The sequence below is a fragment of the Bos taurus genome, chromosome 8 (genome assembly GCF_002263795.3).
Source record: "Bos taurus isolate L1 Dominette 01449 registration number 42190680 breed Hereford chromosome 8, ARS-UCD2.0, whole genome shotgun sequence".
Lineage (NCBI taxonomy): Eukaryota > Metazoa > Chordata > Mammalia > Artiodactyla > Bovidae > Bos > Bos taurus.
Window position 1 is genome coordinate 4,234,798 of NC_037335.1, and position 20,038 is coordinate 4,254,835.

At 42.6% G+C, this 20,038-nt stretch overlaps 1 protein-coding gene and 1 non-coding gene across 2 annotated transcripts in view; one reads left to right on the forward strand and one right to left on the reverse strand.

The window, feature by feature from the left end:
- The window catches only part of GALNTL6 (polypeptide N-acetylgalactosaminyltransferase like 6), a 1,542,469-nt gene that overhangs the window by 294,706 nt on the left and 1,227,725 nt on the right, over positions 1–20,038 (forward strand). The gene's annotated exons all lie outside the window — the stretch shown is intronic.
- LOC112447899 (U6 spliceosomal RNA) lies at positions 718–821 on the reverse strand. Its single transcript, XR_003036170.1, has one exon. It is a non-coding gene; the product is annotated as a U6 spliceosomal RNA (small nuclear RNA).

Genomic DNA, 20,038 nt, shown 5'->3' on the forward strand with positions numbered 1-20,038 from the left:
TCACAAATTCATACAAGTAGGAAAAAAAGAAAACCTTCATTTCTTTGAGAAATGATTTGTAATATTAATACTATTAATAATGTCAATGCTTCCCAAAATAGAAATTATCAGACCATGTTCTGCTGTCTGCTTTATCTTTCTTTTCCCTTTTAGTCTAAGCAGATTTAAACATTTTATTTTTTAAACATCAGGCAGAGGAAACACTGGTTCAGGGGAGGCCCTGGGTCCCATGGTGAGACCCACTGGCCTTGAATCTGCATGGGAGGTGAGCTACAAGCATCCTTCCTGTTCAAAGATGAGGCTTAGTCCTGTCCATTCCCTCAATGTCCTCTATTTGTCAAATAAAAGAGAATCATTTGTTTTGATCATGCAATCTGTAGAAGGCTGCTTGGCAGGCTGCAAATCTTGATAGAAGGTGAACATATCTTCACAGAAAGTCCAAAAGTGTGTTTTTATTAGATATTTAATTTTTAATTAAGTTAGAATTTCACTTTCCTCTTACTACCCTGGGTCAATTGTGGAGGTTTTCTTTTGTTTAAATGTTACATAAAAGGCTAAACTCTCTAACAAACCTATGCTATGGTTTATTTTGTTTTAAGACTCTTTAAATCAGTTTATTTATTTTAATTGGAAGCTAATTACTTTACAATATTGTGGGTTTTTTTGCCATACATCAACAGTAATCAGCCATAGGTGCCCATGTGTTCCCCCATCCTGAACAGTAAGGAGCACTTCGTGAATTTGCATGCCATCCTTGTGCAAGGGCCAGACTAATCTTCTCTGTATCATTCCAATTTTAGTATCAGTTCAATTTAGTTCAGTCACTCAGTAGTGTCCGACTCTTTGTGACCCCATGAACCTCAGTACTTCAGGCCTCCCTATCCATCACCAACTCCTGGAGTCCACCCAAACCCATGTCCATAGAGTCAGTGATGCCATCCAACCATCTCATCCTCTGTCGTCCCCTTCTCCTCCTGCCCTCAATCTTTCCCAGCATCAGGGTCTTTTCCAGTGAGTCAGCTCTTCACATCAGATTGCCAAAGTATTGGAGTTTCAGCTTCAAAATCAGTTCTTCCAATGAAAACCCAGGACTGATCTCCTTTAGGATGGACTGGTTGGATCTCTTTGTGATCCAAGGGACTCTCAAGAGTCTTCTCAAACACCACAGTTCCAAAACATCAATACTTCAGTGCTCAGCTTTCTTTACAGTTCAACTCTCACATCCATACATGACCACTGGAAAAACCATTGCCTTGACTAGACAGACCTTTGTTGGCAAAGTAATGTCTCTGCTTTTTAATATGCTGTCTAGGTTGGTTATAATTTTCCTCCCAAGGAGTAAGCGTCTTTTAATTTTATGGCTGCAATCATGATCTGCAGTGATTTTGGAGCCCAGAAAAATAAAGTCTGACACTGTTTCCACTGTTTCCCCATCTATTTCCGGTGAAGTGATGGGACTGGATGCCACGATCTTAGTTTTCTGAATGTTGAGCTAAAGCAAAATTTTTCACTCTCCTCTTTCACTTTCATCAAGAGGCTCTTTAGTTCCTCCTCACTTTCTGCCATAAGGGTGGTGTCATCTGCTTATCTGAGGTTATTGATATTTCACCCAGCAATCTTGATTCCAGCTTGTATTTCCTCCAGCCCAGTGTTTCTCATGATGTACTCTGCATATAAGTTAAATAAGCAGGGTGACAATATACAGCCTTGACATACTCATTTTCCTGTTGAAACCAGGCTGTTGTTCCATGTTCAGTTCTAACTGTTGCTTCCTGACCTGCATATAGGTTTCTCAGGAGGTAGGTTGGGTGGTCTTGTATTCTCATTTTTACAGTTTATTGTGATCCATACAGTTAAAGGCTTTGGCATAGTCAATAAAGCAGAAATAGATGCTTTTCTGGAACTCTCTTGCTTTTTCCAGGATCCAGGGGATGTTGGCAATTTGACCTCTGATTCCTCTGCCTTTTCTAAAACCAGCTTGAACATCTGGAAGCTCATGGTTCACGTATTGCTGAAGCCTGACTTGGAAAATTTTGAGCATTACTTTACTAGTGTGTGAGATGAGTGAGTGCAATTGTGCAGTAGTTTGAGCATTCTTTGGCATTGCCTTTCTTTGGGATTGGAATTTTAGTATTAGCCAAAGGGAGCACCTAACGTTTTTTGATGGGGACAATTTTTAAAATCTTTATTGAACTTGTGTTCTCGTCTTTTGGCCATGACGCACGTATGATATTAGTTCCATGATTAAGCATTGAACCTGGACCCCCTGAACTGGAAGATGAAGTCTCGACCATTGGACCCCCAGGAAAGGCCCAATGCTATGGTTTTACGTTAGATTTCTTTAGGAGATAACACCTCGAAATCACTAAACACCGAAATTTGCAGATTTCCTGATTGCAACCTAATTTACCTTGAACAGGCTTAATTGTAAATAATAATCATAATATGAATAAAAGGCACCATTTCTTCAGAACCTACCACATGCCAAGCCTGTTATGGAATATTCATCAGTTTCTGAAGTTGATATTTTTATCCCAATTTTATAGGTGAAAAAGAAGAAATTTAACAATTTACTTAATATCACATACTTATAAATGGCCCAAACATGAATCAGACTCTGATCTGTCTCTCCATAAACCTATCCTCTATTTTATTACAAAATTCTGATTCACCAACTGTTGCCAAAATTTGGCCTCTGTACACCCATGCTGATTTAAATCTGGGAGACAGAGTTTTGGGTGAAGTAGAACAAAATAGCTTTATTACTTTGCCAGGCCAAGGGGGCCACAGCAGGCTAACCACCCAGGAAGGGGTAGTGAGGAGCCTTGTGATGTTCAAGGAGCAGGGCGTCATCAGCTCGTAGACCTTCTGATTGCCTGGTGGTGAGGTAATTAGGAGGCAGTATTGTCAACCTTCTAGTTCTAACTAGCCTGGGGTCTTCATGCTTGTGGGCATCAGACATTTAACTTCTTCCCCCTGGTCGGGGTTTCAGTATCTGCAAAACAGCTCAAAGCACATGCTCAGAATATTATCTGTAGTCCTTGAAAGTGAAACTGTTAGTCGCTCAGTCTTATCTGATTCTTTGTAACTCCATGGACTGTAGCCTGCCCGGCTCCTCTGTCCATGGGATTCTCCAGGCAAGAATACTGCAGTGGGTTGCCATGCCCTCCTCCAGGGGATCTACTTGACCTATGGATAGAACCCCAGTCTCGGGCACTGCAGGCAGATGTTTTACCATCTGAGCCACCGGGGAAGCCCCAGTAGTCTTTGAGGAAGAACAAAAGGTTGCTTTTTTTTTCCTCCCAGCTTGTGGGATCTTAGTCCTCAGACCATGTATTGGGTCTCCAGCATTAAAAGCATCAAGTCTTAACTGCTGGACCACCAAGGGAATTCTTGAACTAAAGTTTCTTAACTTTGTTTACTGGTTAAAGTATTATTATTTTGTCTTGTTTTTTTTTTTTTTTTTTACGTTTTTCTGCATTTTCTTACTTCTCTGATTTAATTTATTCTTTGACTAAAGTTTTTCTAAAGACAGAAGGCAGGCCATGGATAAGGGAGGGGTCTGTCCTGGGAAGGGCTTCCCGGGTGGTGCTGATGTTAAAAAATCCACCTGCCAATGCAGGAGATTCAAGGGACAGGTTTGATCCCTGGGTCAGGAAGATCCGGTGAAGGAGGAGATGGTAACCCACTCCAGTATTCTTTCCTGGAGAATCCCATGGACGGAGGAGTCTGGCAGGCTACAGTCCCTGGGATCACAAGGAGTCCCACACGACTGAAGCAACTTAGCATGAACACATGAACTATTCTGGGAAAGTCTTATAGGGTCCTGCCTGGTTTAGAGAATAAAGGTTCTTTTGTTAAAAATAGGTTAAATTTTAGTCATATTTTTATTTTTATATGGCTGTCATTTCTGATAGCACTATCTCCTCCCTGTCATGCCTCTAGACTCACACACTTATTTCCTCCCTTGGTAGAAAGTCTTGTCTCTGAAAAGAAAAGAAATATCATGAAAGAAGTTTAGCCATGAATCAAAGGCTATCAACACATTTTCAAAGCAATAAATAACCTATTGTGTCTACATAAAGTCAGGATTCAAAAATACACTTCAACAAAGCATTTGTTGTTATTCAGTCACTCATTTATGTCCAGCTCTTTGTGACCCCATGGACTGTAGCATGCCAGGCTTCCCTGTCCTTCACCATCTCCCGGAGCTTGCTCAAACTCATGTGCATTGGGTCAGTGATGCCATTCAACCATCTCATCCTCCGTCACCCTCTTCTCCTCCTGCCTTCAATCCTTCCCAGCATCAGAGTCTTTTCCAATGAGTCAGCTCTTCGTATCAGGTGGCCAAGTATTGGAGCTTCAGTTTCAGCATCAGTCCTGCCGATAAATATTTATGGTTGATTTCCTTTAGGATTTACTGCCTTGAGACTCTTAAGAGTCTTCTCCAGCACCGCAATTCAAATGCATCAGTTCTTTGGTGCTCAGCCTTCTTTATGGTCCATGTCACTCATTTTAATAGCGTGGTTCTAGTAGAGGGCCACATTTTTACTATGACTGAAGTCACTTGGCTCTGTGTTCTAGATCTCGGGAGGAGGTTGGTGATGTGAAGAGAGAGTCCCAAAAGTGCAAACCTGGGCTGGGTTGCTTAGTTTCCCGACAACTCCCACCAGCACAGAGCCCTAGAGAACCCTGCCTGGCCCACAATCACAGCTCATCACTTCATCTCCTTTCTGCTGCCTTTGCTACCAGGGAGAAGTAATGTGAAATTTAATAAGTTGAATAAAAGTTATTTCCACCCCCCTTCCCATTTGTGTGGGTTCTGGCAGGGTGCTCTGTAAAGTGCATTCGATTACTAGGAACGATGTGGAACCAAATTACTGCCTAACAGTTATTGGCACCAGAGTAAGTTAAGTCGTTCCTCACCAGCCAGAATTTCATCTGCTTCCCACTGCTCTGAAGACCTTTTATCTGTCTTAGTGCCAGCTTTGTGAGGGGCGGACCAGACCGCTGAGTGCTTGTGGGTTATAACAGGACAAACACCTCCCTAAATGAGTTTTCCAGTTTTCTTGGGTGTGGTGGTTGGAGGGGGCGTGGAGGAAGGAGCAGCCTCTGAATATAATCTGTTAATTTACTTTAATATAGTATGGGCTTCCAAGGTGGCGCTCAGGTGGCGTGAGTGGTAAAGAATCCGCCTGCCAATGTAGGAGCTGTTGGAGACAAATGTTCAATCCCTGGGTCAGGAAGATCCCCTGGAGGAGGAAACTGGCAACCCACTCCAGTATTGTTGCCTGGAGAATCACATGGACAGAGGAGCCTGGAGGGCTACAGTCCATGGGGTCAAAGAGTCAGACACATGTCCATCAACCTCGTGAAATTAAAGGAAACCATAAATGGTTTTTTTTTCTTAACTGAACAATGTCCCAATTTAAAGTGAAACATTGTAGATTTTTTCTCCCTAAAACTGAGTTGCTTCCAGCTTTTTCTTATATGCTGCACATTTTCTTTTCTGTTTAGTTGGTTTTGTTTTTTAAATGTGTATGCTTCTGAAGAAAGCACGTTGAAAACCTCTGCATTGCAATTAAACAAGACTCTTGTTTCTTTGTCATTATAGATGTCGTTGATTGACCCAGAATGACTATTTAAAGCCCTATGTTAGCACGTTCTTTTCAGTGCTATTGCCCCTCTGTGTTCCCGCAGGGGTGAACAAGTGTATTTTTGTTAGCCTTGCTTAGAGATCGGTTTTTCTGTACTTTATATCATTTTTATTGTCTTTATTTGGACTGTCTTCGATATCACAAAACATTTTTGAGTATGTGGCTGAGACTTGCATGCAGTAATACTTCTCTGAAAAAATAAGCTCTGTTCTTTAATGTCTATGGGTCCCTGTTCGCCTTTTGCCTGAAGTGTTACATTGTATATCCACATGCAATGAGCAGTACAACTTCCAAATTCTTTTCCTACTTTACTAGTTCATTTTCTCTACCCAGTAATTTGCATCAAGTTGCATCCTTTCCAAAAGAACACACTCCCTTTTTGAAACACATGTTCCTGATTTAAACCTATTCCAGGATCTCTGGTAATATCACAGGCTAAACATTAACTGTCAATCCAAATACTAGCCATACTAAATTTTGTAGGCATTGCAGTCAAATCATTCAAGAACATCTTATGCAAATTGCATTGCCCTCCATCGGATTTTTTTCTTCCCCTTGCTTGTTTGAAGAGAGAGATAACCATGTCAACATTATGATTTTGGGCTGTTGGTGACTTGTGCCTTCATGTCTGAACCAGCTTTGACCTAAACCATTATAGTTAATGACTGATTAAGAAAAGCTTGAGGTCAGATATTTGAAAACTTTGAGACATATTGGTTTTCTAATGTGTATTTTAGGTCATAGCAGTGGAAATAATTTCAATGGTCTGTATATTAACCTTCCTTGCTTTATACTTTTGGGGCATGAAGAGTGGGTGTTGTTACTGTTGAATATGTTTTTAATGTCCAAGAGCATTTCTCTCCACTAGAATGTGTCGGATGGTTCGAAGTGGAGAGAGAGGTAGGTTAAATAGAATTTTAAGACACAAACTGCAATGATAAATTGTAGAGCGTGGCTATGGAACTTGTCGCACAGCTGAGGTGGGGTTGACAACACTTCTTCCAACTTGGGGACTTGGTTGGAAACCAAATGGGGCTATTCACATGTCTCACCACATTGATTAATTGAACAATCCAGGACAAAGTAAATAGCATGTGCCGTTCCCCTCACGGTGGTCCTATCAGCATCCATATCTGGTCTCATCCTCCATTGCCCCCTTCTCCTCCTGCCCTCAGTCTTTCCCAGCATCAGGATCTTTTTCCAATGAGTCAGTTTTTCACATCAAATGGCCAAAGTGTTGGAACTTGAGCTTTAGCATCAGTCCTTCCAATGAATATTCAGGGTTGATTTCCTTTAGGAATGACAGGTTTGATTTCCTTGCAGTCCAAGGGACTCTCAACAGTCTCCTCCAGCACCACAGTTTGAAAGCATCAGTTCTTCAGTGCTCAGCCTTCTTTATGGTCCAACTCTCACATTCATACATGACTACTGGAAAAACCATGGCTTCGACTATCTGGACAATTGTTAGCAAAGTGATGTCTCTGCTTATCTCTCTCCAAATCTCCCTAAACATTTCCATCAAAAAACATATTAATTTGCAAGTTTAAACTTTCCATATGACAGTAATATCAATCCATATTGAAAAGTAGAGCATAGAAAGCTTTCCTGTCAAATTTGGCTGACATACCACAGGATAAATGGCAATCTGTGATCTGGAATGAAGATTGCAATAACTTGTAAAATTTAAAAAGACACACTGCTTCTCTTTTCAGAAATTTCTCCATCTGAGCTCCAGCTAAAAGTAATTTCCATTTTTAACGTTTATTTTCATAAACCAAAGACTTTTTTCCTGGACACATTTCTCAAAAGTATTTCAAAAATAAATACTAATAATATCAAAATCTATAAAAATTATTCAACTGAGAATATACTGTTACCCTACATCTTGGGGAAATTTACTAGTTTTTAAAAAGTATGTAGCTCCTAAGCATGGTATGGAGCTATTTTTGTGGAAGCAATCTTGCCTTTCTCATATCAGAGGAATAATAAGACAAGAATAAGTGACAACATTATTTTTGTCTTTTTGTTACACAGTGCAGACTGTATTATATGTTAACATAATATAGTATTTTGCAGTGTGTGATGAATTTCATTTGTGTTAATAGTATATTTGGGCTATGTGTGAGTGCATGTGTATGCATGTATGTATGTAAGGCCTGTGCATGTGGCTACATGCATGTGTATCATTTTTATAAATATTAATGTTCTAGCCATACACATTCGGAGAAGGCAATGGCACCCCACTCCAGTACTCCTGCCTGGAAAATCCCATGGACGGAGAAGCCTGGAAGGCTGCAGTCCATAGGGTCGCTGAGGGTCAGACACGACTGAGCGATTTCACTTTCACTTTTCACTTTCATGCATTGGAGAAGGAAATGGCAACCCACTCCAGTGTTCTTGCCTGGAGAGTCCCAGGGACAGGGGAGCCTGGTGGGCTGCCGTCTGTGGGGTCGCACAGAGTCGGACATGACTGAAGCGACTTAGCAGCAGTAGCAGCAGCCATACACATTGCTTGCAAAAAGTTCTTTCTGCCATAAGTTTGGTATTTTAGACTCTTAATTGGTTACAGTACCTCGAGTAGTAGTAAATATAACAGTTGTGGTGCTGTCACATTGTATGACAGTCACTGTAGTGGGGTAGTCACAATGTATTCAGTGCTTATGCTGTGTGTAATAATATGCCAGGCCCTTTACAGAAAGGAAAAGCTACCACTTTTTTATTGAGTTTTTTTCTCAGATATATAGGATTATAGCTTTTATACGCCTTTTTATATTCTGAAATTATAATGAAAGATACTTTCTAACAGTAGTATTTTTAGAATGGCAGCTATAAATTTAACTTCTGGACACATGTATATACTGTGCACTGAGAACAAGTTACATATACACACATATGCAGCAACTGGGGAGTTGGGTGCGGTGCTCAAGGGGAACCCGAGGGTGCCCCCTGGTGGAGGGAGATGCCCGTGTCCTTGAGGACACGCACTGGGCAGGGTAGGGCTCCAGGGGTCCAGTCTTGTGAGTCATCCAGCTCAGTCTTCGTGGCCCCACAGATAACTTTTCTAAAGACACAAATCATAAACTTTGGTTTGGGGTGTTTATCCTGTAACTGCTGAATCCCAGGACGGACAGTGTATGTATTGAACCACATGAAACTGCTCACATTTGACCCGTTTCTGATACCCACAAACAGCAGTGTCACGTGGTCCAACCAGACACATGGTTCAGGCCAGCTGTGACCCCTGTCTTCACTACTTAAGGCCTGTTGGCCAAACGAATACTTACAATGATCAGATATGTTAATGTAATGTGTAGACATATAAGGAACTAGAGATAATCTTCCGCCGTGTTTTGAGAGATTTGATCTATTACAGGAAGGGGAAGAGCAGGCTGGGGGATGAAGGTGTATAGCACTTAGGCTTTTCTGTAAATAGTTTAAAACCCCAAATATGCACTGGTGGTCAGACTGGAGAAGATCCCTAACCAGGAGGTTGTCAGGTGCTGCTGGCTGAAGGAGAGATGCTCAAGCATGCGGTGAGGAGCTGGGCCCATCATGCCACATAGATGGCCCAAGGGTGCACAGGTGGGGCATTCAGGGCCAGGCCAGTGACATGCCTTTTAAGTTTCATTTCCACCACAAGGACCCCTGCACATTATATGTAGGACCCCCTCGCCCACATGGGCTGTTTCGGTGGAGGGTCCCTTCCCTGGGGGACCTCTTTCCCTGCCCCACTGCGAAGACACCCACCTTGTTCAGTCTGTACACCTGAGAGGTCATCACCTCTCCTGTGCAAAAGCCAAGTTCAAGAAAGACCACCTCAGCCTATGCATGGAGAGGTGAAATAGAGAAAACGTTTCCTGGGAGTTGCCTTGATGCTGAGACTGAATGGCTGTTGGCTCCCAGCCTCGTGCAGCTTAAAGTCACACTAGACTGCAAAGGGGGCCACGCCCAGGACCCTCCACCAGACATCAAACTGACTGTTTTGGTTCATTCCCAAGCATTTAGGCTTTGCTACTGTACCGATACCTCAGATTCAAACCTCTAGTTCTGAGAAAGGCAAGTCAGCATTCCTGAAAACTCCTGACTGGCATATATGCAACTCTGGCTCCAGTCTTCCATGAAAAGATGCTGCTGCCGACCAAACACTGCTGACGACAACCGGCAGCGCCCTCCCCTCGGGCCAGCCACGCTCCTGGGCTGCCTGGGGCACCGGCTCCATCAGTATTTCGCGTGGGACAACCGATCTCTCTCCCCTTTGTTTGATCCAGGTAGGACCCTGGGGATACAGGACTTTCTGTCTTTTGGGTTTGCATCAGAGTGGGGTTGAGAGAAGTGAGCAGGAAACTTCTGTAAGAGGTTTTCTCTGACCACTTGTGAAGGAGCCTCACCAGACGGCTGTTTGCCGGGAATGATGCAGAAGGCCGTGGTGCTCAGGATCTGTCACTTGCCCTAGAAGTGTTACATGAAGTCATGGAATTCCAGGTTTTGTTGTGACAGTATTAACCTGACAGGCTTAAGGTGTCCTCCTCCACTAAGCCCTCAGATGACCTGGTCCAGAAGCCCCGCTGGGTCAGGGCTGTGCGGGGACAGGTCTGTGGCTGGCCGGCCTGGTTACCTGGATCTCAGTGTGATCCTGTTCGCCCCCCTGCCACCCTCCTGTCTGCACTCAGTGCTTGAATTACTCGCCTTGTCCCAACTCTGGCCAAAGAGCTTCCCTCCAGCGACAGAGGGCTGGAGGCAGGGAAGGTCTGCTGGGTGGGAGGCATGGCTTCCACAGCCCCACTCGCCCCCATTGACACGTGGTGTTTAAGTGGACAACCCTGGGCCCAGACGGGCACGTGTCCTCAGGATCACAACATCCTTGAGCAGTTTAATGTGGTACCAAATGAAGTCCAAATAGGAGCTATTTATAGATGAAGCAGCATTTAATGCTGCATATAAAGTAATGCATATTTTTCAAGCTAAAATGCATATATCTACATAGATGTGCTTTGCTGAGAAGTTAGGTCTGTTGTAGACCAGAAACCACACATTGTGATTTCTCGTTTTATTTTTTCTTAGAAAACATTTCTATTTACGGTAAATAGTTAATATGTAAATAATGTACATATATGTTGACTTCTGGAGTGTTGGTTACAATGTATATACTCCTACAATGTGCATGAAGAAATATCCTTTATTGATAATTTTGTTGTAAAGTGAATGGTAAGCCTGGAGAGTGTATGGCTGTCAAATGACAAATACTGTGTTCATTATATAAAAACACATTGTTTAAAAAAAAAAAAAACTCTCTTATACCATCATGCAGGTATTCTTCCCCCTAAATGTATGCAGAGAACCACAGGTGGCCGGGGTAGTATGGGTAACCCTTCTATTAAGGATCCTACAACATTGCTTTTGCTTGAACCCAGTTTCTCCTGAATTCGTGCTCAATCTCTTCCCACTACATAGCCTGTGATAGCAATAGAAAAGGAAAAAGCAATCTGATCACCTTTGAGATCTTTGCCTTAGGTGAAGAAGTCATTTGTAGACTTTAAGAATCACCGTTATAAAACACTTTTACTTATGGAAATGTTAAGAAGATGAATGTTTTTGATTTTCAACTATTCCAATGACTTGCTTCACTTCAGTGTAAGATAAACCCCAAAGCAGCTAGCTTGCTGTTTCTTTGCTTTTGGGACTGTAGACCACATCTTTATTTAATATTGTGACTGGGTCTGATCTAGACTTTTTTTTTTTTTTTAAGAAATTGCTACTATGGGGGAGCTTCTGCTCAGCTCCAGGGCTGTTTGGAGCTGTTCTGAATTTTAGTGATAAGTGAGTGGATCCCTTTGTTCCCTCTGTGGACTGGCAGAGCCTGAGTTCTCTGCAATCATCCGTGGTTGACCTCATCCGCTGCCCAGAGAGGCTGCATTGACCATGTCAACAAAACATGGCCCCTGGGCCCTGCCCACTGCCCAGTGACCCTTCTGCACATTGCTGCTTGGTTTCTTTACAAATGACTCACTGCTTTTTCTTTCTTGTAAACACTTGTATAGTCTCCTAAGTACTAACGCATCCTTCCACATGGCATTGCATTCTCAGCTAATGAGCTGCCTCATACTTCACAAAGAAAAGAGAATTGGATGAAAATTCCTTGGCCTTCTTTCTACCAGATCTACCCAGGCAAATTAGCATGTGCCTGTATCCCTGCGTTTCTCCTTATTACAGGGATGAAACGTCCCAGATTTTTTTTTTCTTTTCCATTATGATTTACCTTTAGTAATAGTGAAGTCGCCCAGTCGTGTCCTACTCTTCACGACCCCATGGGCTGTAGCCTACCAGGCTCCGTCCAAGGGATTTTCCAGGCAAGAGACTGGAGTGGGTTGCCATTTCCTTCTCCAGGGGATCTTCCCAACCCAGGGATTGAACCCAGGTCTCCCGCATTGCAGGCAGACATTTTTACCATCTGAGCCACCAGGGAAGTCGCATGATTTACCTTTAAATTTGTTTTAATTTTTTATTGGAGTGAAATTGCTTTACAATATTGTTTTTCTGCCATGTGTAACAATGTGAATCAGTCATATGTATACATATATTCCCTCTCTCTTGAGCCTCTTTCCCATCAAACCCCAAACCTACCCCTCTAGGTCACCACAGAGCACTGAGCTGAGCTCCCTGTGCTATACAGCAGCTTTCCACTAGTTATCTGTTTAACACATGGTAGTAGATAATCTCTCCTCTGGACCATGATCCTTAACCCACTTTGTATTCTTAAGGACCTTCCTCTTTTAATTAGTTCCCTTTTCCCCCACTTCATCAATCAGAGACTACATCTTGGACATGCCCATCTCTAGGATCTCCTACTTTAAAAGGCAGAATAAAACAAGCATTCGGGGCCAGCAGACACAAGTTCTACCTTCAAGACTCCTTCCTTGTGTCACCTTCTTCATCAGACTTCTCCATGTAGAGGTGCCCCAGACTCTCCATGACCCACTTCTCCCATCTCTTCTCCTTCCTTTAGTTTACTTCTTCCTGCTCCCTTCCTCTCTCTGTTAACTCATCTAAGTGATTCTTTTTAATTTTGTGTCTGCAAATTCCTTCTGTTTAGGATGACTGCCCAGTTGGCATGTGTAGCTCAGATCTCTCAGCAGAGCTCCAGACACGTGTATCCAATGGTTTCCTTGACCACATCTGCACTTGCGTGTGTCATTCGGGTTAAAACTTAACCCAATGCCTAAATTTAAAGTGTCTAAAGCTAATGTCTTGATGTTCACCCTATTCCTACCTTGTCCCTACCAAAGGTGTTCACTCCAGAAACACAGGAATCATTTTTAATGTCCATCTTTTACAGATTTTTTACAGATTTTACATATTTGTGTCACCCACTCCAGCTCTATCATTCAGTCTTCTCTCATAGTTTCTTTTTTAGCTGAGGTATATATAGTTGGTTTAGAATGTTGCATTAATTTCTGCTGAACAGCAAGCTGCTTCAGTTACACACACACACATTCTCTTTTTATATTGTTTTCCATTATGGTCTATTGCAGGATAGTGGATGTAGTTATCTGTGCTATATAGTAGTACCTTGTTGTTTATCCATTCTATGTATAAAAGCTCTTTAACTAACTATGGCAACTTCCCAGCCCCATAGATTCCAAACAGTCTCTTGGTTGCAGAGTGACTTCTAAACACAATACTTTACTACATGATCTGCCTCCTAATCTCTAAGGTTATCTCAGACCTCCCTCTCAAATTCTGTGTCCAAATGCCTCGTAGAACATGTTGTTGCTGTTGTTTAGGTCCAACTCTTTGCGACCCCATGGACTGTATCCTGCCAGGCTCCTCTGTCCATAGGATTCTCCAGGCAAGAATACTGCAGTGGGTTGCCATTTCCTTCTCCTGGGGATCTTCCCGATGCAGGGATTGAACCAACATCTCCTGCATTACAGGTGGATTCTTTACCACTGAGCCACCAGGGAATCCCTCAACTTATTCTCTACCATGGATATTTTGGAAGGAGCATCCTCCAGTAAGCCACACAAATGTCCCTTCAGGTGCGTCCCTGCTCTGGCTTCCACCATCCACCCACCTGACATTACCAGCCAGAGATGATGAAGGCTCACTTGTCTCTTGCACAAATGTCAGGTCTGATGTGCTTGCCACAAACAGGTTTTTATTCACACAGCAAATACAGACGGGCTCATGGATCCCTCAAGAGATTGTGCAGAAATTATTCTTTCATGGTGGAGTCTGAAGAAGATGCTTAAATGTGAGGAGAAACTTTCCCTGATATATTAGTGATAGTTGGGCTTATAGCCTGAATATGCATATTTTCAGTATAGTTTGTAATCTAGGTCAAGAGAGATGATTAAAATCAGCTACATTCCATCAGCTTGGAAAAAGAATTCTTAAAATTATAGTTATAATGATGCTCAGATTCATTCAGCCACTATTCAGCATAAAAGAGATTCTCCAAAATTAACAGATTAATCATAAATATATGCAGTGTACAGATATGTATTGGTCACAAACTCCCCATAGAATATTATCTGCCAACAAATGTGTACCTTCAGCGAGACCCATAAGCCATAAATGGGGCTGTAACTAGGACACCTCACCCACAGAATCCCTCACTGGAGATTTGATATTTGCCTTGACTGATTTAGTCATTCCACAAATATTAGTTGAAAGCCTACTTTGTACCAGGTATGGTGCTGGGTGCTGGAACATAACATGAAAAAAGCAGAAAACAGACTTGCTTTCTGAATTTTTCTTGTATGTAGGGAAAAGGGGAGGAAGAAGAATATATATACATATCTATATCTATATCTATAATGTAATGTAAAGTCTTTTGAAGAAAAGTCAACTGGATAAGGAGGTAATGCGGAGAAGGCAATGGCACCCCACTCCAGTACTCTTGCCTGGAAAATCCCATGGATGGAGGAGCCTGGTAGGCTGCAGTCCATGGGGTCACTAAGAGTTGGACACGACTGAGCGACTTCACTTTCACTTTCATGCATTGGAGAAGGAGATGGCAACCCATTCCAGTGTTCTTGCCTGGAGAATCCCAGGGATGGGGGAGCCTGGTGGGTTGCCGTCTCTGGGGTCACACAGAGTCGGACACGACTGAAGCTTCTTAGCAGCAGCAGCAGCAAGGAGGTAATGGGCTTCCTTGGTGGCTCAGTGGTAAAGAATCCACCTGCCGATGCAGGAGATGGGGGTTTGTTTCCTGGGTTGGGAGAATGCCCTGGAGAAGGAAATGGCAACCCACTCTAATATTCTTGCCTGGAGAATCCCACTGGCAGAGGAGCCTGGTGGACTACAGTCCCCGGGGTCACAAAGAGTCAGACAAAACTGAGCGACTGAATACTCACTCAAGAAGGTAATAACAGAGGGTAAATGGAGATTATATTCTCAATGGGTTGCTTCTCCAGCATCTCAGATAAGGTGGTCTGGGGACAAAGGAAGATGCTAGGTACAGGGCCTGCCAGCCAGGAGCATTCATGGATGTGGAAATACTAAGTGCACAGCCTGACTCTAGAACAGTCCGTGTATATTCTGTGAATCTGCAGAAAGGAGGCTCTGTGGCTGAAACAAAAGGTGACTAAACAACTGTATTTTCAGGTCAAACTATTATCCACAGTTACTTACTTGAATCTGGGACTTTGGGGCTACTTGATCGAAAAGAGACTGGAAATTAGGACGAGTTTAAAAACAAGAAGAAAGAAATATGAAAAAAAAAAACAGGGTTTACGAAATAACTAAAGAGGGATTTCTTGGTGGCTCAGGGGTACTGAGTCCACCTGCCAATGAAGAAGACCCCTGATCCAAGAAGAATTAGATCCCTGATCCAAGAAGACCCCACATACTAAGGAACTGCTAAGCCCAGGGCAACTCCTGAGCCTGCGCTCTGTGCAAGAGAAGCCACCACAGTGAGAAGCCCTTGCGCTGAAAGAGAGAATTCCCTCACTCGCTGCAATGAAAGGAAAACCTGCACAGCAGGCAAGACTCATCATAGCCAAAAATAAATAGAATTATAAAAAAAGAACTAAAGAGTAGAAGATGATTCCATAGTAAATGAGATCTCTATTCATTGCCTGAACTCTAGAAAGACAAAATGTGTTTTAGTCAAACACCAGTTTGACTAGTGTTTATATTAGTCAAAACACCAGCTCCGGGATAATATCTTTGCAAAACCATTCAATGGGAAAATAAGTTTGATATTCCCTTCATCTTGGTGACTATAAAATGTTATTACATGTATCCAAATATATGAGAAGAGCCATATACAAGATGCTCAGGTAGTTGCATTGATCCCAGAATTGTAGAAACTGAGATTGTTTTGTTCACTTTGAAAGAGTTGCATTAAAAACAACAGAGATCTGATAGAATGAGTGCAGCCCGTTTAATTAGGGTAAATAATGTGGTGTTTATTTAAAAAAAAAAGGCTCCAAACTATCAAGGCTTAACGATAATGAGCCACAGGTGGGCTTGGTAAGGTCCACTCACCCAGGTGCCACAGATGAGGAGTGGGGGAGAAGGAGGCTGGGTCAGAGGCCTGGCACCTTGCTCAGCTACTCAATTTGACATGCACTCCAGGAAAACTCTGACCCCCAGCACCTTTCAACTGGACCTCACCACCATTAAGGACACCTTAATGCACCTTTGCTGCAAGAGAGAGGTAAGTTTTAAATTCCATCTCATGTCAATGATGGAGAGAGCACTGTTTTTATTAAAATATTGTCATGTTAGGATTTCTCTGCCACCTGAAACTTTCTTATTACATCTTCTACTACATGATGTCACAAAGAAGTAAAGCTCAAGGTCAGTCACTATGGTCCATTTTCTCTGTGGATAAAGCTCATTCGGCATCCAGCTAACCTTACCAGTATTTTGTTGGTTTGTTTTTTCCTTGTTTCTGGCCAGCTGGTCAATGAGTTTAAGGTAGCATTTTTCTGTATGGAAATAAATGAAGAGCAGCCAAATGAGAAAAAGCAAAGCCATTTATTCTGAGTTTGCTAAAGTTACAGGGAGTCTGCTATGACTTGTGTCACAGCAGAGACACCAAGGCAGGCAGAGGAGAGGAGAGGGCAAGCTTTAGAAGATGGGGGGCTTCGGTGTGTCCTGGATGGAGGGCACTGGCCCAGAGATGCTGAAAGCAGGCAAACTGTTGAAGCAGGGCATGGTGTCTTATTGATGAGGGTGTCTATCTGGCTTTCTCTGGTCGGTCCTACATTAGAAGCAGAAACAGAAATGGGGTCCATCATCTATTCATCAACTCCTGGTCATGAGGGGCTGATTGTTACAGAAGATGTTAGTTGGCTTTCTGGATTGTTATTGGACATGATGGTCTGACGTCCTTCAAGTCTGATCGAAGTCTGGTAGAAAAGGGATTTCCAGGGCAGGGTTTTTCTGGTTGTGGATTGAAGTTTACTTTTATGTATAGTAGTCTGGTCATTGTCCTTTTGTGCACTTGGGATCTTATCTGTAAGTTAGCTCCTTTGTGGGTTTTTTGAAACTTACTGCACGGTTGCTTTACAATGTTGTTAGTTCTGCTGTACTGCAATGTCATCAGCTATAGGTATGCGTATATCCTCTCCCTCCTGAGCCTCCCACCTCACCCCCATCCCACATATCTAGGGCTATTTTTTTTTTTTTTAAGCCAGTGTTATAGCAGATGGTTTGCTCAAGGAATCTGAAGTCACCACTGTGACAGAATGAGGAATCCCACTGGTCCTCCATACTTAAAAGTAGTTTTCCCCCTGGACTTATGTAACACCACACTTGCCTGGATCCATTACTATCTGACTGGTTAATCTTACTCAGTTCTCTCTCTTCATCTATCTTCTAATGAATACATTTTGTGGGGATGAAGGATTTGGTCATCATATTTTCTTTTCTTTCCTCTAAGTTTTTTCCTTAGTAATGCCTCTAGTTTCAGAACTATCATGTATCCTGTACACTGAGGACCCTGAAAACCATGTCCTCAAATAATGGGTGTCCTGAACTCCAGAAATGTAAAACATAACTGAATCCTTGTCATCTCCACTAGAATGTCTGGAAAGCATCTCGGACTTCTAGGACAGCATAAAACTATTCAGTTCCACACCATAAGCACTGTACACCCCTACTTCCTACTCATCCGTCTTAACATGGGCTGCCTTAACACCATAGACCGTGGCTTAAACAACAGAAATTTGTCTTCTGACAGTTCAGAGGCTGGGATTCTGAGGTGAGGGTCCCAGCAAGGGCCAGTTCAGGCAGCAGCCTTCTTCCTAGCTTGCAGACGGCCAGCTTTGTGCCCAGTGCCCATATGGCTGTTCCTGGATCAGGGTATGGAGAGGAGCACTCACTGTACCTTCCTCTTATTGTGGAAAAAAAAATGAAGTGAAAATCACTCAGTCCTGTCTGACTCTTTGAAACCCGATGGACTATGCAGTCCACGGAATTCTCCAGGTTATAATGCTGGAGTGGGTAGCCATTCCCTTCTCCAGGGGAATCTTCCCAACCCAGTAATTCTTCAATGGGGCTTCCCGGGTGGCTCAGTGGCAAAGAATCCATTCCACCTGCAATGCAGGAGACGTAAGAGATACAGGTTTAATCCCTGGGTCAGGAAGATCCTCTGGAGGAGGAAATGGAAATCCACTCCACCACTCCAGTATTCTTACCTGGGAAGTCCCATGGATAGAGGAGCCTGGTGGGCCACAGTTCATGGAGTCATAAAGAGACATGGTTGAGCAACTTAGCATGAATGCAATCCCTACAATATTATGAGGATCTCACCCTTATGTCGCCACCTGGACCAAACAAACCCCCAAATGTCCTCCTCTCCAAATCTTCAAGTTAGAGTTTCAACATATAAAGTTTGGGTGGAGGGGACACAGCTGAGTGCCCAGCAAGACCCTAGTGAGTGACACCCATTCCCTCAGTCATTCAAGCTGATGCCTAGAACCCTTGATTCCTCTTTTCAAGTCCATGTCCAATCCATCAGAAAATGTCAGCTTTATCTCCAGCACATGCTCCACATCCAGACATGTCTCAGCATTTCTGCCAGTTATATCTTGGTCCAAGCCACCATAATTCCTTGGCTACCAGTGGCTTCCTAACTGTGGAGGAGGAAATGAAAACCCACTCCAGTATTCTTGCCTGGAGAATCCCATGGACAGAGGAGCCTGACAGGCTACAGTCTGTAGGGTTGCAAACAGTTGGACATGACTGAAGCAACTTACCACCACCACAGCTTCCTAACTGATTTGCTTTTCTCCAGTCTTTCCCCGTATGGTTGTTTTTTTTTTTTTTTTTTTTTTTTATGTTTTTTGTTTGTTTGTTTGTTTTTAAACTTTTTATTTTACTTTAACGGTATAGCTGATTAACGATATTTTCACATGACCAGTTTAAGTGACTCAACCATACATAGACATGCTTTTTATAGTTGATTTGTTTTCACAGCATGGAGGATTTTACTAAAGCTTTCTTCCTTATATAAAATCTAATCATGTAAAATGTCATGTATGAAACGAGATGCCAGTCCAGGTTCGATGCACGATACTGGATGCTTGGGGCTAGTGCACTGGGACGACCCAGAGGGATGGTATGGGGAGGGAGGAGGGAGGAGGGTTCAGGATGGGGAACACATGTATACCTGTGGTGGATTTATTTGATATTTGGCAAAACTAATACAATTATGTAAAGTTTAAAAATAAAATAAAATTAAAAAAAAAATCTAATCACTCCTCTACTTCCCAGTTCACATGGCAAAATAGGATTTTTCTCTGGCCTGTGAAGCCCTATATGATCTCATTCCTGCCTCTTAGACATCGTAGGTCCTCCTCTATCCTTTGTTTCACTAGATAAGATTCTCTAATGCAACTAAGAATTTGTGTCTCAGCAACATGCTACCTGCTGTTCCTTCTGCTTGATACCCTCTGCTTGATTCCCTCTTTCCCAAGGTTTCCACTAAGCTTTTTACTAATTGTCTTGAAGCCGGCAATCAAATATCATCTCTTCCAAGAGGGCTTCCCTCCCTTTAAGAGATTCACAGACTTTCTCTAGCACACCCTCCTGTTACGTTGTCATTGTAGCACTGAGTCCTTGAAACAGTGTTGTCACTAAGTTCTTTGTGACAATGAATTCCATTTTTGATTCACTTGACATAATCACTGAACTGAGAACAGTACCAGACTCAGTGCAAAGACTGAACAAATATTTGTTGGTTTATCAAGAGAAACTATTGTTGGGAGAATGCAAAGAAAAAAAGGTGAAAGAGAAGCAGTATTCAGATTTCTTTAAGATATAGAAAGTTAGGCTGCCCTCTGGAGATAACAGCTGGCCACTATGATGTTGATTGCCTGTAAAACATTTGTGGGTCATTGGGAGAAGAGAGATAACCTTGGCTTCTT